The sequence below is a fragment of the Lepidochelys olivacea genome, assembly GCF_965140295.1.
Source record: "Lepidochelys olivacea isolate rLepOli2 genome assembly, chromosome: 1".
In the NCBI taxonomy this organism is placed as follows: domain Eukaryota; kingdom Metazoa; phylum Chordata; order Testudines; family Cheloniidae; genus Lepidochelys; species Lepidochelys olivacea.
The window spans coordinates 220,583,813-220,600,898 of record NC_140411.1 but is presented as its reverse complement, the minus strand read 5'-3'; positions in this window follow the sequence as shown (position 1 = coordinate 220,600,898).

The following is a 17,086-nucleotide window of genomic DNA, read 5'->3' as shown; positions in this document are numbered from 1 at the left end:
ATGAGTGGCTAGCAAGGCCGTGAGCAGAACGAGCAGCTGGTGATGCAACAAGTGGCTGGCGAGGCGGTGAGGAACCACAGCTGACAGGGCGGCCAGCAGAGAGGAACTGCGGCTGGCGGGGCGGCCAGGTGACGAGGAGCAGTGGCAGGCAGGGCGGCCAGGCAGAGCAAACGCAAGCAAGGTGCCTTCTTGCCCAAGTGGGAGGTGAGCTCACACAGATGCACCTCTGAACCCTGGGTCCTCACTGACCAAGGACAATTACTGTGAGTGGGGTGTGGTGAGGGAGCAGAGAGAGGCACAGAAAAGGAACCTTTGGTTGTAGAACTCAAGAAGATGAGGTGGAAGGCACTGCCCCTCGCACGCTGGGGTGGGTGTCCTGCTCACAGTTTTATGATTATGAATCCTGCTTGTGGCATTTTCCCTAATTAATGTCGGGTGACTTCCCTCCATTCATTAAAAGGTTCTTTTCTCACTCAGCCTCTGTGCTTGTGAGTGGGGAAGTCTTGCCTCTCAGAGGCACCCCAGGGTGGTGTGTAATGTTCCCAGGTTACTGGGTGGGGGCTTGAGCTGGTTCTTTGTTGTATTGCTGAATTGAACCCTAGCTATTGAACCCGGCCCTGGTTGCTGCCGGCCCCACCTGGCAGAAGGGTTACAATGATATCTATAAAGCAGTAAGCAGGGCCCTGAATACACCCTTCAGCACTAAGCAGGCCACTAAATAGGGACATTAAAGGGGCCCCTGCATACACCTTTTGGAGAACTAAATGGGGCCCTGAATCATCCATTTGAGACCCTAAACAGGGCACCGAATACAACATTTGGGGCACTAAACAGCCCAGAGTACGTCGTCTGGGGCTCTGAATAGGGCCCCCAACACACCAGACCCCAAAATATACCATTTGGGGCACTAAACAGAGAAGGCTAGAGCCCCACCACAGAAGCAAAGAGTGAGAGAGTGGGGGAAAAAAGACAGGAGAGGCTCTTTATGGGCCTCTGACAGGCCTGGGTCCAGCTTCCCAGGAATTGTTTGAAACCCCCTCCCTCCCCGCCCAGCTGGTTCACACAGCCCAGCTTCCATTAACCTTAGCTTTACCCTTTCCAGTCTGCATTGTTTTCTTCTTGCTTGGCTGAGACCCTCAGAAATGGCTGTGCTCCCTTCAGAAGTGCGGGTACTCTCGCGCCTTGCTCAAAAGAAGCCACTGCAGACAGCACCTGCAGACAGCACTGGGGATATTGCCAGTGTTGGATTAAACCTGAATAACTAAATACTGATTTTAATTGTCCAAACCCCACCTCACCCTGCCATAGGGCCTGAGGGCTGGACAATAAAATAACTACAAGGGTAATATAATAGTCTAATAAAACACTGCCCTCCCCACCCCCCAAGACCTAAAAATACCTGAAGGGAATCCCCTCAGGGAAGGGTTTGAGAGGGAAGGCAATGAATATTGGCTTGAGGGTTTCTTTTGGTGGCTCCCCCTTAGGATGGGGGATTTTGCTCCCTCCTTCAAGTTGTTGTGGCTTGACAGAGCTGTCTCATGCTGGAGCACTGAAGAGCAGTGCATAAAATGAAACCAACCCTGCTGCAAAACCACACACGCTGAAGGGAGGTCTGGGTGTGGGTGCCGTGAGGAAGAAGAGGTAGAACGGGTTAGACGTGCTCCAGTCCCGCCCCCTGACTTCACTGTGTTCTCCTTTCCACCTGATTATGCCACAGATGCCTCAGCAAAGTCTGAGATGTGTTGAGCTGTCCGCTCTCTTCCTCTCTCTTCAGCTACAGCTGGGTGGGAAAGGCCATTTGGGACCTGCACGGCCTCTTTGCATGGGCATCTGTGGACACAGGCCGAGGAGAAGTAACAGCGGACCAGCTGCTGGGTGAAAGTAGCCAGGGGGACTGCAGAGGAAACATCCCCTGGAACAAAGTTGTTTGCAGAAATAAATACCAGGTAACAACTTAAACAAGTGTTCAAGGAAGGGTGCAGTGTCTCAATAAGTAGCTCCTCTTCCTCTCTTCTCAGTGTGTTGCAATGCAGCAGCCAGCATGCTTCCGGTGGTGACTGAATTCTGTGGGGACTGTCTTTTTAGACAGCAGTGTTGTTTAGGCACTGCCCTGTGAAGGATGGCACCACTGCAAGGGGGCCTGGCAGCTGGCTGGCCTGGCATCAAAAGATTCTGCTAGGGGCTAAGGATGAGAGAGTGTTAAACAGGGGCTGTGTGTCATCCAGGAGACTACTATATCAGAGAACTGTGTCTGCGTTTGTGTGCATGCACACACGTATAAAACACCTGCTCAGGGTTTAAATTGTGTGTGTCTAGTCTGCGTGTTGGGGGGGGAAGGGAGGGTGCTAGAAGTAGAGGAAGAGTTTCCTGTTCACCCCTGACAGGAGGGGAAAATGTTTCTCCCAAACTCCCTGTTCCTTGGCTGTTGTGATGAGAGTTCAGCACGCTGTTTCAATCTACTTAACCACTCTGTGTGTGTGTGTGTGTGTGTCCATCGATTTCACTGTGTGTGTGTGTGTGTGTGTGTGTGTGTACATATCTCTCTCTATGTGTGTATGTGCATACACATATATTTCCTAGTCAGGACTCTAATCACCAGACAGTGCTGTCTGACTTTCATATTATGAGGCAATACTATCTAGTGTTTAGAGGAGGACTGGCAGACTTCATTCTGTTCTTGGCTTTGCCGCTGATTCACCATAAAAATGTGCAAAAAGAACAGGAGGACTTGTGGCACCTTAGAGACTAACCAATTTATTTGAGCATAAGCTTTCGTGAGCTACAGCTCACTTCATCGGATGCATGTGGGCGACTCAATTAACCTGTCTGTGCTCCACCTTTCCTGGCTGTAAAACAGTGATACTAATACTGTTGAAAAGTTATGTGAGATACTTGGATGGAAAACGCCATGTAAGAGCAAAATAGCATTATAATGGTCTGCAAAATGCTTTTTGGCGCTTTCTGGATAAAGGGTGTTTTACAAGTGTCTGTACCAACAGCACTGTAACTAATATTGTTATTTAATGGGTTTTATTTATGAGCCAAATGTTTCTGTCATGCTAAGATCCAGATAAATATGGTCCTAGTGAAATCACTATTCTGTGCCTTTCTTTGCTGATTTAGTTTTAGGATTGTGTAGCTGTTTTTCTCTGTGCACCTTCTACTCATGGATGAGACATTAACTTAGATTACAGGCTGTTTACTGTGGTCAGTATAGTGGCTGACCGGCAGAGTACCCAATGTACCCAACAGCAGTGCTAACACTGATGCTTGCAAAAAGGTATTTGTCTAGTCCCCTTAACATTTTGGGGCCAGAGTTGCACTCCTGTATCACTGGTATGGCACTGTCCTAAAGTCAGCTTCCCTTCTGGTTGCCTCAGTCTTTTGAACGGAGCAGATAGTAATTTTGAATGTTTTTCTGATTGTAGAGTCAAGATACAGGAAGACCCCATTTACCATCAAAATATGACATGTTTCTCACTGCAACATCAATAGGAATTTGGCTGCTTAAAATGAAGTTTATATAATTTCTCAGTCCAGTCAGTGATCTGACCCCTCTGTAACTGTCCTTGTCAGTATTTTTAATCTTCAGTGGGTCTTTCATCTAAAGACATACTTTCATCTTTTTGATGAGTTTAACATAATTTTTTTTGTGGTTAACAATGTTATCATCTATATCAGTAGACCGTGCATTACTTTCGCTTTAATAATGGGGCTTGTCCCATTTGAAGTAGATTAAATTATTATGTTCTACAATACAGGTAAACTCCAGCTATTCAAAGGTCTCAGGAGATGTCCAAAACCTCAGATAATGGGAGGTTTGGGTTATTGGGGACTTGCCTTGCTATTTTTTAACTGCAGGCTAGTTAAAGGGTGTAAATTAAATGTCTACCTTCCAAAAACAGCTTAGGATCAAAGCAAAAAACTAAGCAAATAAAAAAAATCACCCTTACGTCAACATTTTAAGAGCAAGGCATCATACAAAGCAGCCCTGCCTGAAAGACCTTACAATCTTGGTAATAATATATGCAAATTGCTGGTAACTGAATAGGTAGTGATATTCGTTGGTGATGGAATAATGGTCATTCACTAGTCTTTCATGTCTGGGTTCACTACTGACTTTAGTCACCAGTGAAAGAAGTATACTGGTCTTGGGCAGAGTCCTCTCCTTTTGTGGCTCTGGGGTGGAGAATCATAGGAAAGAGCAGGACTTAATGCACAATGCAGCACTATCTGCAGACTTTTCTTGTGGCTTATTTTCAGTTTGCAAGGTGAGCGAGCAACTTGCTGAGGGTTTTCTCCGGCTCTTCGCCCTCCCACTCTGGCCCCACTGACATTTTCTCTTACATTTTGCTGAGTGGAGGACTGGTAGCTACATAGAGGAGTGAAGAACATGCTGCTTAGCCAGTCTTCCCCTCCATGTGGTCCCAGTGTAGCTTTTTCCCTGGCACTGCACAGTGGTTGGGGACATCTGACCTTTTTTAAAATTTTGTTTTGATTGTAAAAGCAGCCTAGTTAAACCTGAATAACAGACATAACCAGGGACATCCAATTTCATAACACCGATAATAAGCTAAACTCTTAGGTCCTGTTTTCAGGAAGAATTCATCTTATAACGCCTTGTAAAGAGAAGCAGAGAACGCCATGTGGCTGCTTCATGAACTGAAATATATCAGAGGCTGGCTCCAGAATCTCAAGAACTTAATGTGCCCTCCAATTTGCATGCGTGCCAGGTGGTTGCAGTGGAGCATGCGGTCAGACAAGGTTCTGTTGGAGACAACACAACCTAATGTGTTGGTGTGAAAAGGGGACAAGATATGGGTGTACTTCTTAAAGGCTTCAGTCAATTCCTTGCAAAGCCCTAGGAACCTTTTTACATCATGTTAATGGAGAAGGACCTCATCAAGATTGGCATGTAGGTGTGGCAAAAAAAAGATGGCAGGATGAATGAATGCGGAATTCTTCTTGAAGGGCCTCGCACCACCTTAAGAAGAAGGGTCTATAAGTCACTAGGGAAGCTCACACCCTGCCCTGCCCTCAGGAGCTGCTAGTGGTTTCATCCAACAACAGACCCAGTGCCATACTGCTTGATTTAACAGCTATGAAGGGCATGAGTCCCACTCATGGTAGCAACTGGAAGGTCCCTCAGTACATAGGTCCAGTGTGAGGAAAAACCGGTTGAAACTCAGCTAGAGATGACAAGGCTATCTCTAGACACAGATCTGCCCCCTTGGAAACAGCCATTCCAGGACAAATCTGATTAATTTTATCCACAAAGAAGTTAGAAAACTCATCACAGTGATTAATGTTTGACTATGTTTCCAGGCAACCTCAGCCAGTCCTGGCCAGATTGTACATCACCCAGAACAATCCCCCTGGATGACATTTTGAAAACACTACTTTACTTCCATGACAGGCATGCCCCAGGTTTTTGTAAGCTATCGTCTCCTGCTCATGCTGATTCCAATTACTCTCTCTCCATTACTCTCTTCCCTCATTACTTCTCCATCCAACTCTATTCCTCTCTTCCGCATCAAGAAGTAGCCATTAACCACCACTTTTCTGATTCCCCTGCATCCACCTTCCTTTTTGGTTTTGACACCTGTCTGCCCCTGTTGCTCTATTCAGAACCACCCTCCATTTTCAGTGTGGTCTCAGATGCCACATTGCTATCTTGCCTAATCTTTCAGTCTCCCATCACCTCCCTATCACTGCCTTGTTTGAAATTCAGCCCCAGATCAATTCTCCCACTTGCTAAAATGGCCTCTCACTTGTCCTCTTCTTTATTAAACACTGTTTCCTCTCTGATCTCTCAGCTGAGTTCTCTTTTTGGCCACCGGTACCTCTCCTTCACCATCACCCAACTGCCCTCTGGCCCTCCACCCAGTGCTCCTACAATCTCAGATCAATGTCCACGACTTATCTGTCACTCCCACCGCTCTTTGTCCTGCTGTCTACTCCATAGACCTGGTTGTCAGTTCACTCCAGTCCACTCTTTCCACTGTCAGAATATTCTTCAGCCCTGTGTCCCACCATAAAGTCTGTCCCACCTACCCTAACTTCACTTCATGTGGTGTTGGGCACCTCTGGAGAAAATCCCATATCTTCACAGAGTTTCTCCACTGTAAATCATTCTTTCTTCCTTCATTTTTGCCATCCTCCTGGTCAAGCAACTTCACTTCTCCACCCTAACTGAATCCCACACCTGCAATCCCAGATACTTATTCATGGCCCACTATCTGAAATCCTCTTGGGCTATTATTTAGAATCTTTCTTCATTTTCACTCAGTTTTATAAAGAAGTAAATGATTTGCCCTCTCATGTGTATCTGATGGCACATGGACACGTGTGATGCAACTTCCCCATTCCAGTAACTAGTCAGCTAAATTAATGTTTTCTATTCTCATTATAAGGTTTTTTTCCAGGTGTGAATAATTTTTCATCTTCTGCCCGTCTCCAATGTCATTTTAATGGAAAATTGTGACCAAAAATTCTTTCATGATATTTAAACACCCAAACAAGGCAATGTTGATAAACAAGATCAGAGACAGAGGCCTGAAAATGAAGTGAAGAATTATATACAGTAAGCAAAATTTTTTGATTTTTTTTTAGAAACATCTTGATCATTAGCACTTCCTCAGGAAAAGATGTGAAGATGCACGCATTGCTGAACTCTGACACTTGGGAATACCTCTATTGATCATTTTCCAGAATAAAACTGTAACCATGTTTAATGAACTCGCGTGCCAAGAAGTGCTGAGCTGCTATAAATGTATTACAGACTTCTGTATCAGACAAGAAAATGCAAACTATATGTTAGATAAACTTAAAAGATATTGAGTGATGAGGACTGGGTATTTTAGGAACTGGTACTAGGATATGCAGACTTTCACCACAAGGTTATTCATTTGAATATGGTCCAGATTGGTAGTGAATTAATATTGTTACCATCTGATAGATGTTGTTGCCCCTTGGGCAGTTTAGGGGGCCTTGCTGGGTTGTTTCCATATTGAGGGGAAATTGATAACGAGTCAAGTCTTTCTTGGGTGCAATCCTGCTTACTTACAAAGATGTACAGAAAAGTCCTGTTTCCCCTAAACAGTAGAAACAAACAGGAGGTGGTTTCTTTGTTTCAAAGTCCTCGGCTGCATTCCAGCCAGTTTTGTGCCCCAAAAGAAGCTCTTTCTTTTGGCTTCCAGGGCTACAGTCACCAGTACTTCTCTTTCTTTCTCCTGGCTTTCTGGTCACTTCCTGTTTCTGACACACCCAGACACACCAATCAATGCCCCAGCCCCTGCATTTGCAATCAGGGAAACCTCTCTTATTCTCCCTGAGCTAGTTCTTGCTTGGGCCTTCCCAAATGTCCCAGTGCCTTGGGTGGCTTCTATTACTTCAGCTGTTTTATTCCATAAAGGAGCTTAATTGCGTCTTCCATTTAGCCTGAATGAAAGGTGGATAGCATGCTCGACAACAAGATCTGTGATTGCCCATTGATCAAAATACATGCTTCCTAGTAGCCACCTACACCGGGCAGCACAATATTCAGTGGCAGCTGCAATATGAATTAGGGTTTAGATTGAGTAATTGAGTGTTTCTTAACTACTTACAGCTAGCAGTCCCAGTCCATTTCCTAGTGGTCAGGAGTCAACATCACCCAAGAAAGCCACCAACCCATGATAGTAACCCTGCTATCAGCTTCTTCAGAGACAAGGGTCCAGGTTTTCAGAATTGGTCGGCCCCCATTAAGCCACTGAACTTCAGTCACCAGCTTTTCAAAAGTGCATGGCAACAGATTCATTGTTCTCAGTAGGAGCTGAGCACGTTTAAACAGCTGGCCAATTCAGCTTGGTACCTAAATGGGTGCTGAGCTCTTGTGAAAATCTGGATATAAGGCTTTAATGGTCTGTTGTGACTAAACTCCCTTTTCAGTCCAAGAGGACATCTCTTCAGCTCAGGGATCAATCATATTAGGAAAGAGGACATGTTAATCCTGCTGTTGCACATGTTACACTTGTTCCTTTGACAAACAGAAGCAGTTAGTCTCCCGGGCTGTCAGTCTGGTACCATCTTTAGGACTACATTCACTTTATTCTCTCTCTTTTTTTTTTTTTTGACAAAGCTCTGGTAAAAATAAGTTAGATCTTAATTATGATAATAGACCTAATAGAATGTAAAAGAGAATATGGCAAAAGCTCTGCTAAGAGTTAATTTAAGCGGTTGTCTTGATTTGTCTGACCGAAAGGTGGAGTGATATTTACTTGTCAGTTCTATGAATAACACCATATGCTGACATGCCTGATAAGCGTGTCTCATAGTCACGGAGAAGGAAGTAACTTTTATTTTTGCAAAATTATGACCGTCAATAATCCTGCACTAAGTGGAGGGAGATGAACCAAAAGACTTAAGGTATTTTCCACCTTGTCACGGCCATGACTATATCAGACTGAAATCCTGGCCCCACTGAAGTCAGTAGGACTTTGATGGGGGTGAGGGAAAGGATTCTGCCCCATGTATTCAAAGGAAACAGAGAATGGCAAAAAGTACTGTTGTAAAATGCATTAATATTGGTCCTGATTCTACTGTTGCTTATGCTCATGCAAATAAGGAGTAACTGCAGTGAAGTCAATGAAATTACACAGGTATAAAACTAATGTTATAGAAGAATCAAACTACTTTATGGAATTGCATTTAAAAAGGGACATTCAGCAGAGCAATATCTATATATTATCCTTATATTTCAGTCTTTCCCCTACCAGTACTTTTTTTAAAAAAAAACTTATATATTGGTTTCTTAACTCATTTTCTACTGTCTTTCAGTTTTGCAAACACTGACATCATTTAGCGAGAGAGCCCACACTGTGGTTAGACTGAAATTAACGTTATGTTTTTCCTGCACATCAGTGGCTTGTTCAGAGTCTTTCCAGGCACGGGGAGTAAATATGCAGTCATCATTAAAGAGTGGGCATGTATTTTATTTCATTACATAGGCCCAGGTTATTCCATCAAGCCACCACACTGGGTAAATCTGGTGTGGGGCTGCACTGCTGTCGTGGATCTTACCCCATTGTAGACACTGCAGAAGGGTCAGCAAGCATTCCCCTATGCAGCTAGTCATGATAGCAACTCTTATCTAATCCAGGGTGAGAATGGATAAGCTCCAGGCATATAAACCAATACACTTTAACACATGTGCAGGCCAGAGCAAATGTGCCTCTTCCCTAGAGCATGTAAATAATCCCCCTCCTCCTTTCCCAGGGCAGGAAGATGTATTCAATTCTGGTCCCCAGAAGTAGCAGTGAGGTGAACTGGGCCTTGTCCCATTCTCTTCATTCACAGGTCAGCCTGCTATGGAACCTGTGGAGCATAGAGGGGAATAGCAAAGGGCATTTTGTGGACCCTCCTCCAGAACTAGTTTATGGCCTTTGACCAGTTATCTCATGGAGAGGGAATTTAGAATTATATTTCCACTTGCAAACAGTGACGAATTAACTGCCCATTCAAAATCCATAGTGATACATTACTAGTTCCTTGTGATACCAGGATATGTTTCTGCAGGTATGACCAGGAACCAGAAGCACACACAACCTGCTAATCAAATACAGATAAGTGGATCTGTGTGTATACATTTCCCATGCTTTGTTTGGAATAGCCAAGCCACACAGAACAAACTGTGTTGAGGGTTTTTTTATACCTCATATTCCTGCATGAAGATGACAGTAAAGATACATGGTGTATTGTATAAAAAGAAAACAACTGTAACAAATGGAGGATATAATCTACCCTAGGTTTGCCAATTTCGGTTGGCCCCATTCCTCGAGGTTTCATCACATGACATAATCTTTAATTAATCTTTAATTTCTGGAGACTCCAGGATGATCCTGGAGGGTTGGCAATCCTAATCTACACTCAGCTGGGCGCACGCTTCCCAGCTTAAGCACACACACACACACACACTAGCTGTATTTAAGCTAGTCCTTAAAAGTAGCCGTGTAGCAGGTGGGTAGCAAGGGTGGCGGCTCAGACTGGCCACCTGAGTACAAACCCATCCAGACCACAGGTACGTACTCAGCCCAGTACCTCTGCTACAACGTGTGCTACCCCCAGCTACAGTGCTATTTTTAGCACAGTAGCTTGAGCAAAGCCAGCAGTGTCTGTCTGTCTTTCTGTGCTGGGAGGTGCACTCCCAGCAGCATTGTAAACGTATCCTAGGGTATGTATACACTGCAGTGTAAACCCAGGGTTAAAACTCAGGCTCTATCCTAACCCCTCTTCTGTCTAGACATGAGTTGCTCTAACCCAGGGCTTGGACCCAGGGTCCCAGGGTCTTCACAGGGTTAGAGGGGCCGAGCCTGAGTCAAGCTAGGGACCCAAGGTTACAAGCCCTATTGCTTTGCAGTATAGACATAGCCCTACCACACTTACGCTCTGGGAGTCTGCCAGAAGTATTCCACAGCCCCATGGGTGGACTTTCTTTGTCCTCTGGACAGTCAAGTTTGGTGGACAGTCAAGTTTTCCCACAGTGCACCACAAACAAAGGGCTAGAGCAGTCACATTTTGGGAAGGTGCTAGGAAGTCTGGGTTATGGGGGGTTTGGACCTGGATTGGTATAATGCAGTACAGATACTGGAGCCCCAGGCTGGGACACAGGTTTCAAAAATTCTTAACCTGGGCTTATACGTAAGTGTAGACGTTCAAGCCCTAGGTTAACAAACCCAGGGTCTGATACCTCAAGTTCTACTAACCCTGGGCTTACATTTCATTGTAGACATACCCTTAGAGGTCTAATCCTCACTCATGTAGTCCTTTCTAGTATAATCTGTTCCACTTACTTCAGTGGGGTGACTTGCATGAGAAAGATCACTTCCAAGAGCAAAAGTATGGAGAATCAGGCTCTTTATTGCAGCTACTCCAAACATAAGGAAACTGAAGAGTGAAATATCTCAGTACTTACAGTTGAAGTACCAAATAACCTGAGAAATGCTTGTAACAGGTCACAGACTGACACAATTAATGTCCATGGATCAGCGCCACAGATGTAGTAAATTGGCTTAGCTCCACTGAAGTCTATGATAGGGCAGGCAGATACATTTCATTGAAAATTTTTATTATTAAAATGGATTTTGACCAAAATGAAAAATTAATTTTCATGAAAACTTTCTTTAGGTGGAATTTTTTTCAGTTTTTTCAATGAAAAAATAAAAACTAAAACCATTTTGAATTTAAAAAAACTGAAACATCATTTTTTAATTTTCAAACACCTAAAATTTGTTGGTTCCTTGATTTCGTTAAAAACTTCAAAAAATCTGTGGAAACCTTTGGGAAAAAAACAAGTGTTCACAATTTTTCTTGAAAAATAATTGGCATTTCATTCATCCAGGTCTAGTCCATGGAGCTATGCCAATTTTCATCAGCTGAAGATCACCCAGTATGTCAAATCATTCTGAAATCAGTATGGAAATAATTTAAAAGTTTTTTTTAAAGTCTTCTACTTTACCTAAATCTTTGCTAATAACTGTTTAAATCAGAGATAATCTATTACTAAAGCAAAGTTTCAGTAACATACCGTACTGATCAATGTGATCCAGTCTATTCCAGTCAAGGGATAAACTGAATGTTATATCTTTCACTAATGTGACACCACATTCTGAGGATTCACATTCGCCTTCACAGTTTGGCACAGTGAAACATAAACACAGTCTGAAATTAAATTAAGACAGCTGGATATTGGCTTCACTTTGCTTGGAAGTCTGCTCTGCTGTTGTCTTGATCTTCTGGCCCTATTTGCATGGTGTTCCTTGTGATCACTGGCTTTATGTCTTTGAAAGAACATTTTCTGTTTTGAAAAGATGTTAATGAAAGGAATAATGCTTTACCTGATAATGTCACCACGGTTAGTGCACCAGCATTTATAAAAACAAACCTAGTTGCAAGTAGTGGCTGACAGTCATTTCCATCTGATGGCTCTTTGGTGGCATGTTTGAAATGAGTTGGGTGGTTCTTGGTTTTGCTCTCCGTGGGCATATAATCACAACCCATAAACTACCACCACGGCTAGCACGCTTGTTAGCTCTCTCAATGGAAAAGCCACGCATTAAAAGGGCCATGGAGACTGAACTACCCTTTCATTCCTATACTTCTGTACAAACCACCCAGAGTCCTGGGTATTTACTCATGGGCGCTGAAGTATGCATTGCCACAACTTCTGTGCTACAGCACCCTGGCTATCTCGGATACATATACTTAAGCTTCAATCACATCCTGTGATTTCAATGCACACATAGCCCTTGTCATAAATATAAAGGGAAGGGTAACCACCTTTCTGTATACAGTGCTATAAAATCCCTCCAGGCCAGAGGCAAAACCCTTTCACCTGTAAAGGGTTAAGAAGCTAAGGTAATCTCGCTGGCACCTGACCCAAAATGACTAATGAGGGGACAAGATACTTTCAAATCTGGAGGGGGGGGGGAAAGGTTTTTGTCTGTCTGTGTGATACCTTTGTCTCTTGGAACAGATCAAGGATACAAGCCCTTCAACTCCTGTAAAGTTAATAAGTAATCTAGCTAGAAAATGCATTCGGTTTTCTTTGTTTTGGCTTGTAAATTCGCTGTGCTGGAGGGAATGTGTATTCCTGTTTTTGTGTCTTTTTGTAACTTAAGGTTTTGCCTAGAGGGAATCTCTATGCTTTGACTCTGACTGCCTGTAAGATTATTTTCCAGTCTGATTTTACAGAGTTGTTCTCTTATCTTTTTTTTGTTCTTCTAATAAAGTTCTGATTTTTAAGAATCTGACTGGGTTTTTTGGGTCTTAAAAATCCAAGGAGTTTGTGCTCATCTTGTTTATTTTAAAGGAAAGGGGGTGTAAGGGCTTGGGGGGAATATTTTGGGGAAATAGGAACTCCAAGTGGTCCTTTCCCTGTTCTTTGTCTAAAACACTTGGTGATGGCAGCGTTTTACCTAATCCAAGGGCAAAGACTTTGTGCCTTGGGGAAGTTTTAACCTAAGCTGGTAGAAATAAGCTTAGGGGGTCTTTCATGCGGGTCCCCACATCTGTACCCTAGAGTTCAGGGTGGGGAAGGAACCTTGACAGCCCTAGAGATGGTTACCCTCCATGCCAGGGACGAAGCATATTGGTGAGCAGTATCAGAAACTAGCACTGATGCTCTCCATGCCATACATATCCCGTGCGTAAACAGAAGATATTGGTCTCCCAGTCTGCTGATCTGGCATATTCAACACTTTATATGTTACGATATAAGGGGGATATGTTGCTTAATCTCTGTAATAGAGGCATAGTATTGAGAGAGGGAAATAAAGAAAAAAATCTGTTTTTTTGCTATTCAGGTTGTTTATATTCTAAGTGAATCCTTTAGATCAGTGATACAGACTGAGGCTCACACAAGTGGCTCTTTAATGTGTCTCCTGAGGTTCTCTGCAGCACATGGCATTAAAACACTGTGTGATTTAATTATTAACCAATCTAAGTTATTAACCAATTTGGATGTTTTTACTCTGTTATTAGCCAATTGTAACTGATAAAATAATAATTCTTGGTCAATCATTTTGCTGTGAGAATAGTATATATATATATACACTAAATATTTCTCCTGTCTTACTGTTTAAATATGAATATATAATACTGTAGTAAATGAAACAAAGGATTCATACTAGTGTGGCTATTTTTGGGTAATGATTTGGCTTCTGAACTGCGGAGGTCTGAGCATCACGGCTTTAGAGTTCCTGGCCTTATTTGTTCAGAGATACTGTGCACCCACAACTCCCATGAATTGCAGTGAGATCAGTGAAAACTAAATTAAGATTGGATATTGTTCTAAAAGATACACTCAAACTAAAACAGGAGTTATCAGCTTGTGTGAATGAAAGCAGCGTTGCCAGCTCTTACAATTTTATTACACGTCTTGCGACATCGGGAAGGGTTTTTTTGAGCACTACCTGCTGTAATGAAGAGATTACATGAGAAACTCAGCTTTCATTTAAAAAAAAAGTGGGGTTTAGGCATCCTAGTTTCAGAGAAAAAACTTTAAAGTGTGACCCGTGTGAACCATAAAGACTCAGAAACCAGAAGGCCAATAAGTAAAAAGAACTCTGCATTTATTATTTTTAAAAATCCCATGATTTCTGAGGCAGCCTCGTGATTTTTGAATGCTTAGATTTAGGAATACTGTGAAATTCTTGGGCCTGCATTATGCATGAGGTCAGACTAAATGATCCCTTCTGGCCTTAAACACTATGGATTTCAGCTCTGGGTGTTCAGCACTTTTGAAAACTAGTCCCTAAATGTCTCAGGATTCAGCAGCTTGTGAGAAACCTCAGTTGGTGTATTCAATGGAGCTAAGCCAGCTGATGATATTTACACCAGTTGATGTTGTACTCGTTTATATGTAGCTCCACATTTGCTGCAGGGTTGGAGTGGAAAGTCAGGTCTGTGCTGAACTATTGAAGTCAGGGAGGGAGACAACCTGAATTTGTAAGTAGCCAATTAGTTTTCTTTAACGGATGGATGCTTGGATGGACCCATTTTTATTATTTAGAAGTGACCTTGGACTAATTAAATTATCCATCCAATAGCATGCAGCAAACTACAATTTTTCATCTTGGCTTGTATTGGTGTTTGCAAGGTATCAGCAAACTATAGGAATTCAGATGAATAGGACCAGATGTGAAGGCAGCTCTATATATCACGGGATTTAATGCAGCCTCTAATTTCATTTTCTGCTGACTGGCTTGGAGAAGCCACGTGACTTTCGCTTGCTACATAGCTAGTGTACATGATAGTTGTGGAAGGTGGGGCTCCAGTGATGCAAATCATTTTGTTTTATGGTGCAGGCATATTTTGAAAGTAAGGTGGAGTGTTTTTAAATCATCAGTTCTCCTGTGCCAAAAGGTAAATATTATTATTAAACAATGAATGGCATCTTTTTATTGCATCAGTGCTTTACCTGTGCCCATATTTCTATTGCTTCACATACCATTGACGATTAAGCTTTATTAAAGTATTCTCCTTTTAGAATGAGTCTAAAGAACATTATAAAAACCACAGGAATTGAAGCTTTTTGCTGTGGTGCTCAGCTTGGACTATTTCTGCAATTGTGGCTCTGAGAAATCATTACAGTTCATAGTCAAGGACAGTTTGTTTAGATCTATATCCCATGGACCTGACTGGGATCTCATTTAGACCAGTTTTACACAAGTGTAGCTCTACTTACTTTTGTGGCGTTACATCCGATCTACATCAAGGTTACTGAGAGGAGAATTTGAACCCAGCAGACCTAAATTTGATCTCTCTTACACTGGCATAAATCCAGAATAGCTCCATTAAAGCCCATGGAGTTTCAGCAGTGTAAAATCAGTGTGAGAGGCCAATCAGGGCCAGAGTCTATACATGATATACTATTACATTTTCATTTCTTGGCGATTGCAGCTCCCTTCACTATCACTTCTCCAAATCCTAGGTCTTCAGACTTCAGCGTGTGCAAAACTCCGCTGCCTTCCTTCTCACAGAAGGAAACAAACCGCATCACTCTTCCAACAACTCTACCAGTCCATTTCAGGATCAAGTTAAAAAAAACCCCTCCCTGGACTTCTACAATATACCCTATGAGCCTTGGTTTTCTCTACTCCCCACTCCCTCTGCTCATTTATCAGTGGCCCTTTGTGTAATCTTGCCTCTCGGTATTATTATTATTTATTATTTGTATTACCATAATGCCAAAAATGGCAACGTAGTGCCGGTATTAGTGTAGTACCAGTGTTACCGTAATGCCCAGTCATGGGCTAGGGCCCCATTGTGCTAGGCACTGGATGAACATAGAACAAAAAGACCAAAAGCCTTACTGGTGCAAGATCCTTGTCTTCTGCAGCTTTTACCTTTATGTGTTGTGTTGTTGTGTCTTCTGCTTCTTAAAGAAACAACACACGGGTACAATGGAGTCCAAATAAACACGTTTACTAACCAAATACAATAGGTGTGACTGAGTAACTCACACACAGTGCTGCTTTGGCAGGGTTCTGGTTACAGTAGAATCTCAGAGTTAAGAACACCTCAGGGATGGAGGTTGCTCGGAACACTGAAATGTTTGTAACTCTGAACAAAGTGTTATGGTTGTTCTTTCAAAAGTTTACAACTGAACATTGATTTAATACATCTTTGAAACTTTAGTATTCAGAAGGAAAATGCTGCTTTTAAAAATGAAACAAGCACTGAAAGTTTCCTTACCTTGTCAAATCTTTTTTTTAAACTTTCCCTTTATTTTTTTTAGTAGTTTATGTTTAACACAGTACTGTATTTGCTTTTTTCTGCTGCCTGATTGCGTACTTCCAGTTCCAAACAAGGTGAGTAGTTGTCTGGTCAGTTCGTAACTCTGGTTTTTTAACTCTGAGGTTCTAATGTACTTCTGAAACATAGAAGACAGTTAGCACCGCGAGAGGGCTCACAAACTATTGAAAGGAATACCACCTCATTTTTACAGGCTATGTCAGGGGAGGGCAAACTATGGCCCATGGGCTGGATCTGGTCCATCAAGCTTTCAGTCTGGCCCACAGGATTGCCAGTCCCATGGTGCAGCAGGGCTAAGGCAGCCTGCCCTTGCCCCGCGCCGCTCCCAAAAGTGGCTGGCACCATGTCCCTGCGGCCTCTGGGGAAAGGCAGGGGCAGAGGGCTCCATGCGCTGCCCTCGGCTGCAGGCATCGCCCCCCAACAGCTCCCATTGGCCAGGAACAGGGAACCATGGTCAATGGGAGCTTCAGGGTGGTACCCACAGGCAAGGGCAGCACATGGCAGAGACGCCTGCTCCACCCCACACCCAGGAGCCACTGTCGGACATGCTGGCCGCTTCTGGGAGCAGTGCAGGGCCAGGGCAGGCAGGGAGCCTGCCTTAGCCCCACTGCATGCTGCTGCCACCCCAGAGCCGCTCGAGGTAAGCAGCAGTGGCCTGGAGCCTGCACCCCACACCCCAGCCCCCTGCCTTGAGCCTCCTGCCACACCCTACACTCCTCCTGCACCCTAACCCCTTGCCCTGAGCCCCTTCCTGCACACTGTACCCCTCCTGCACCCCAACCCCTTGCCCTGA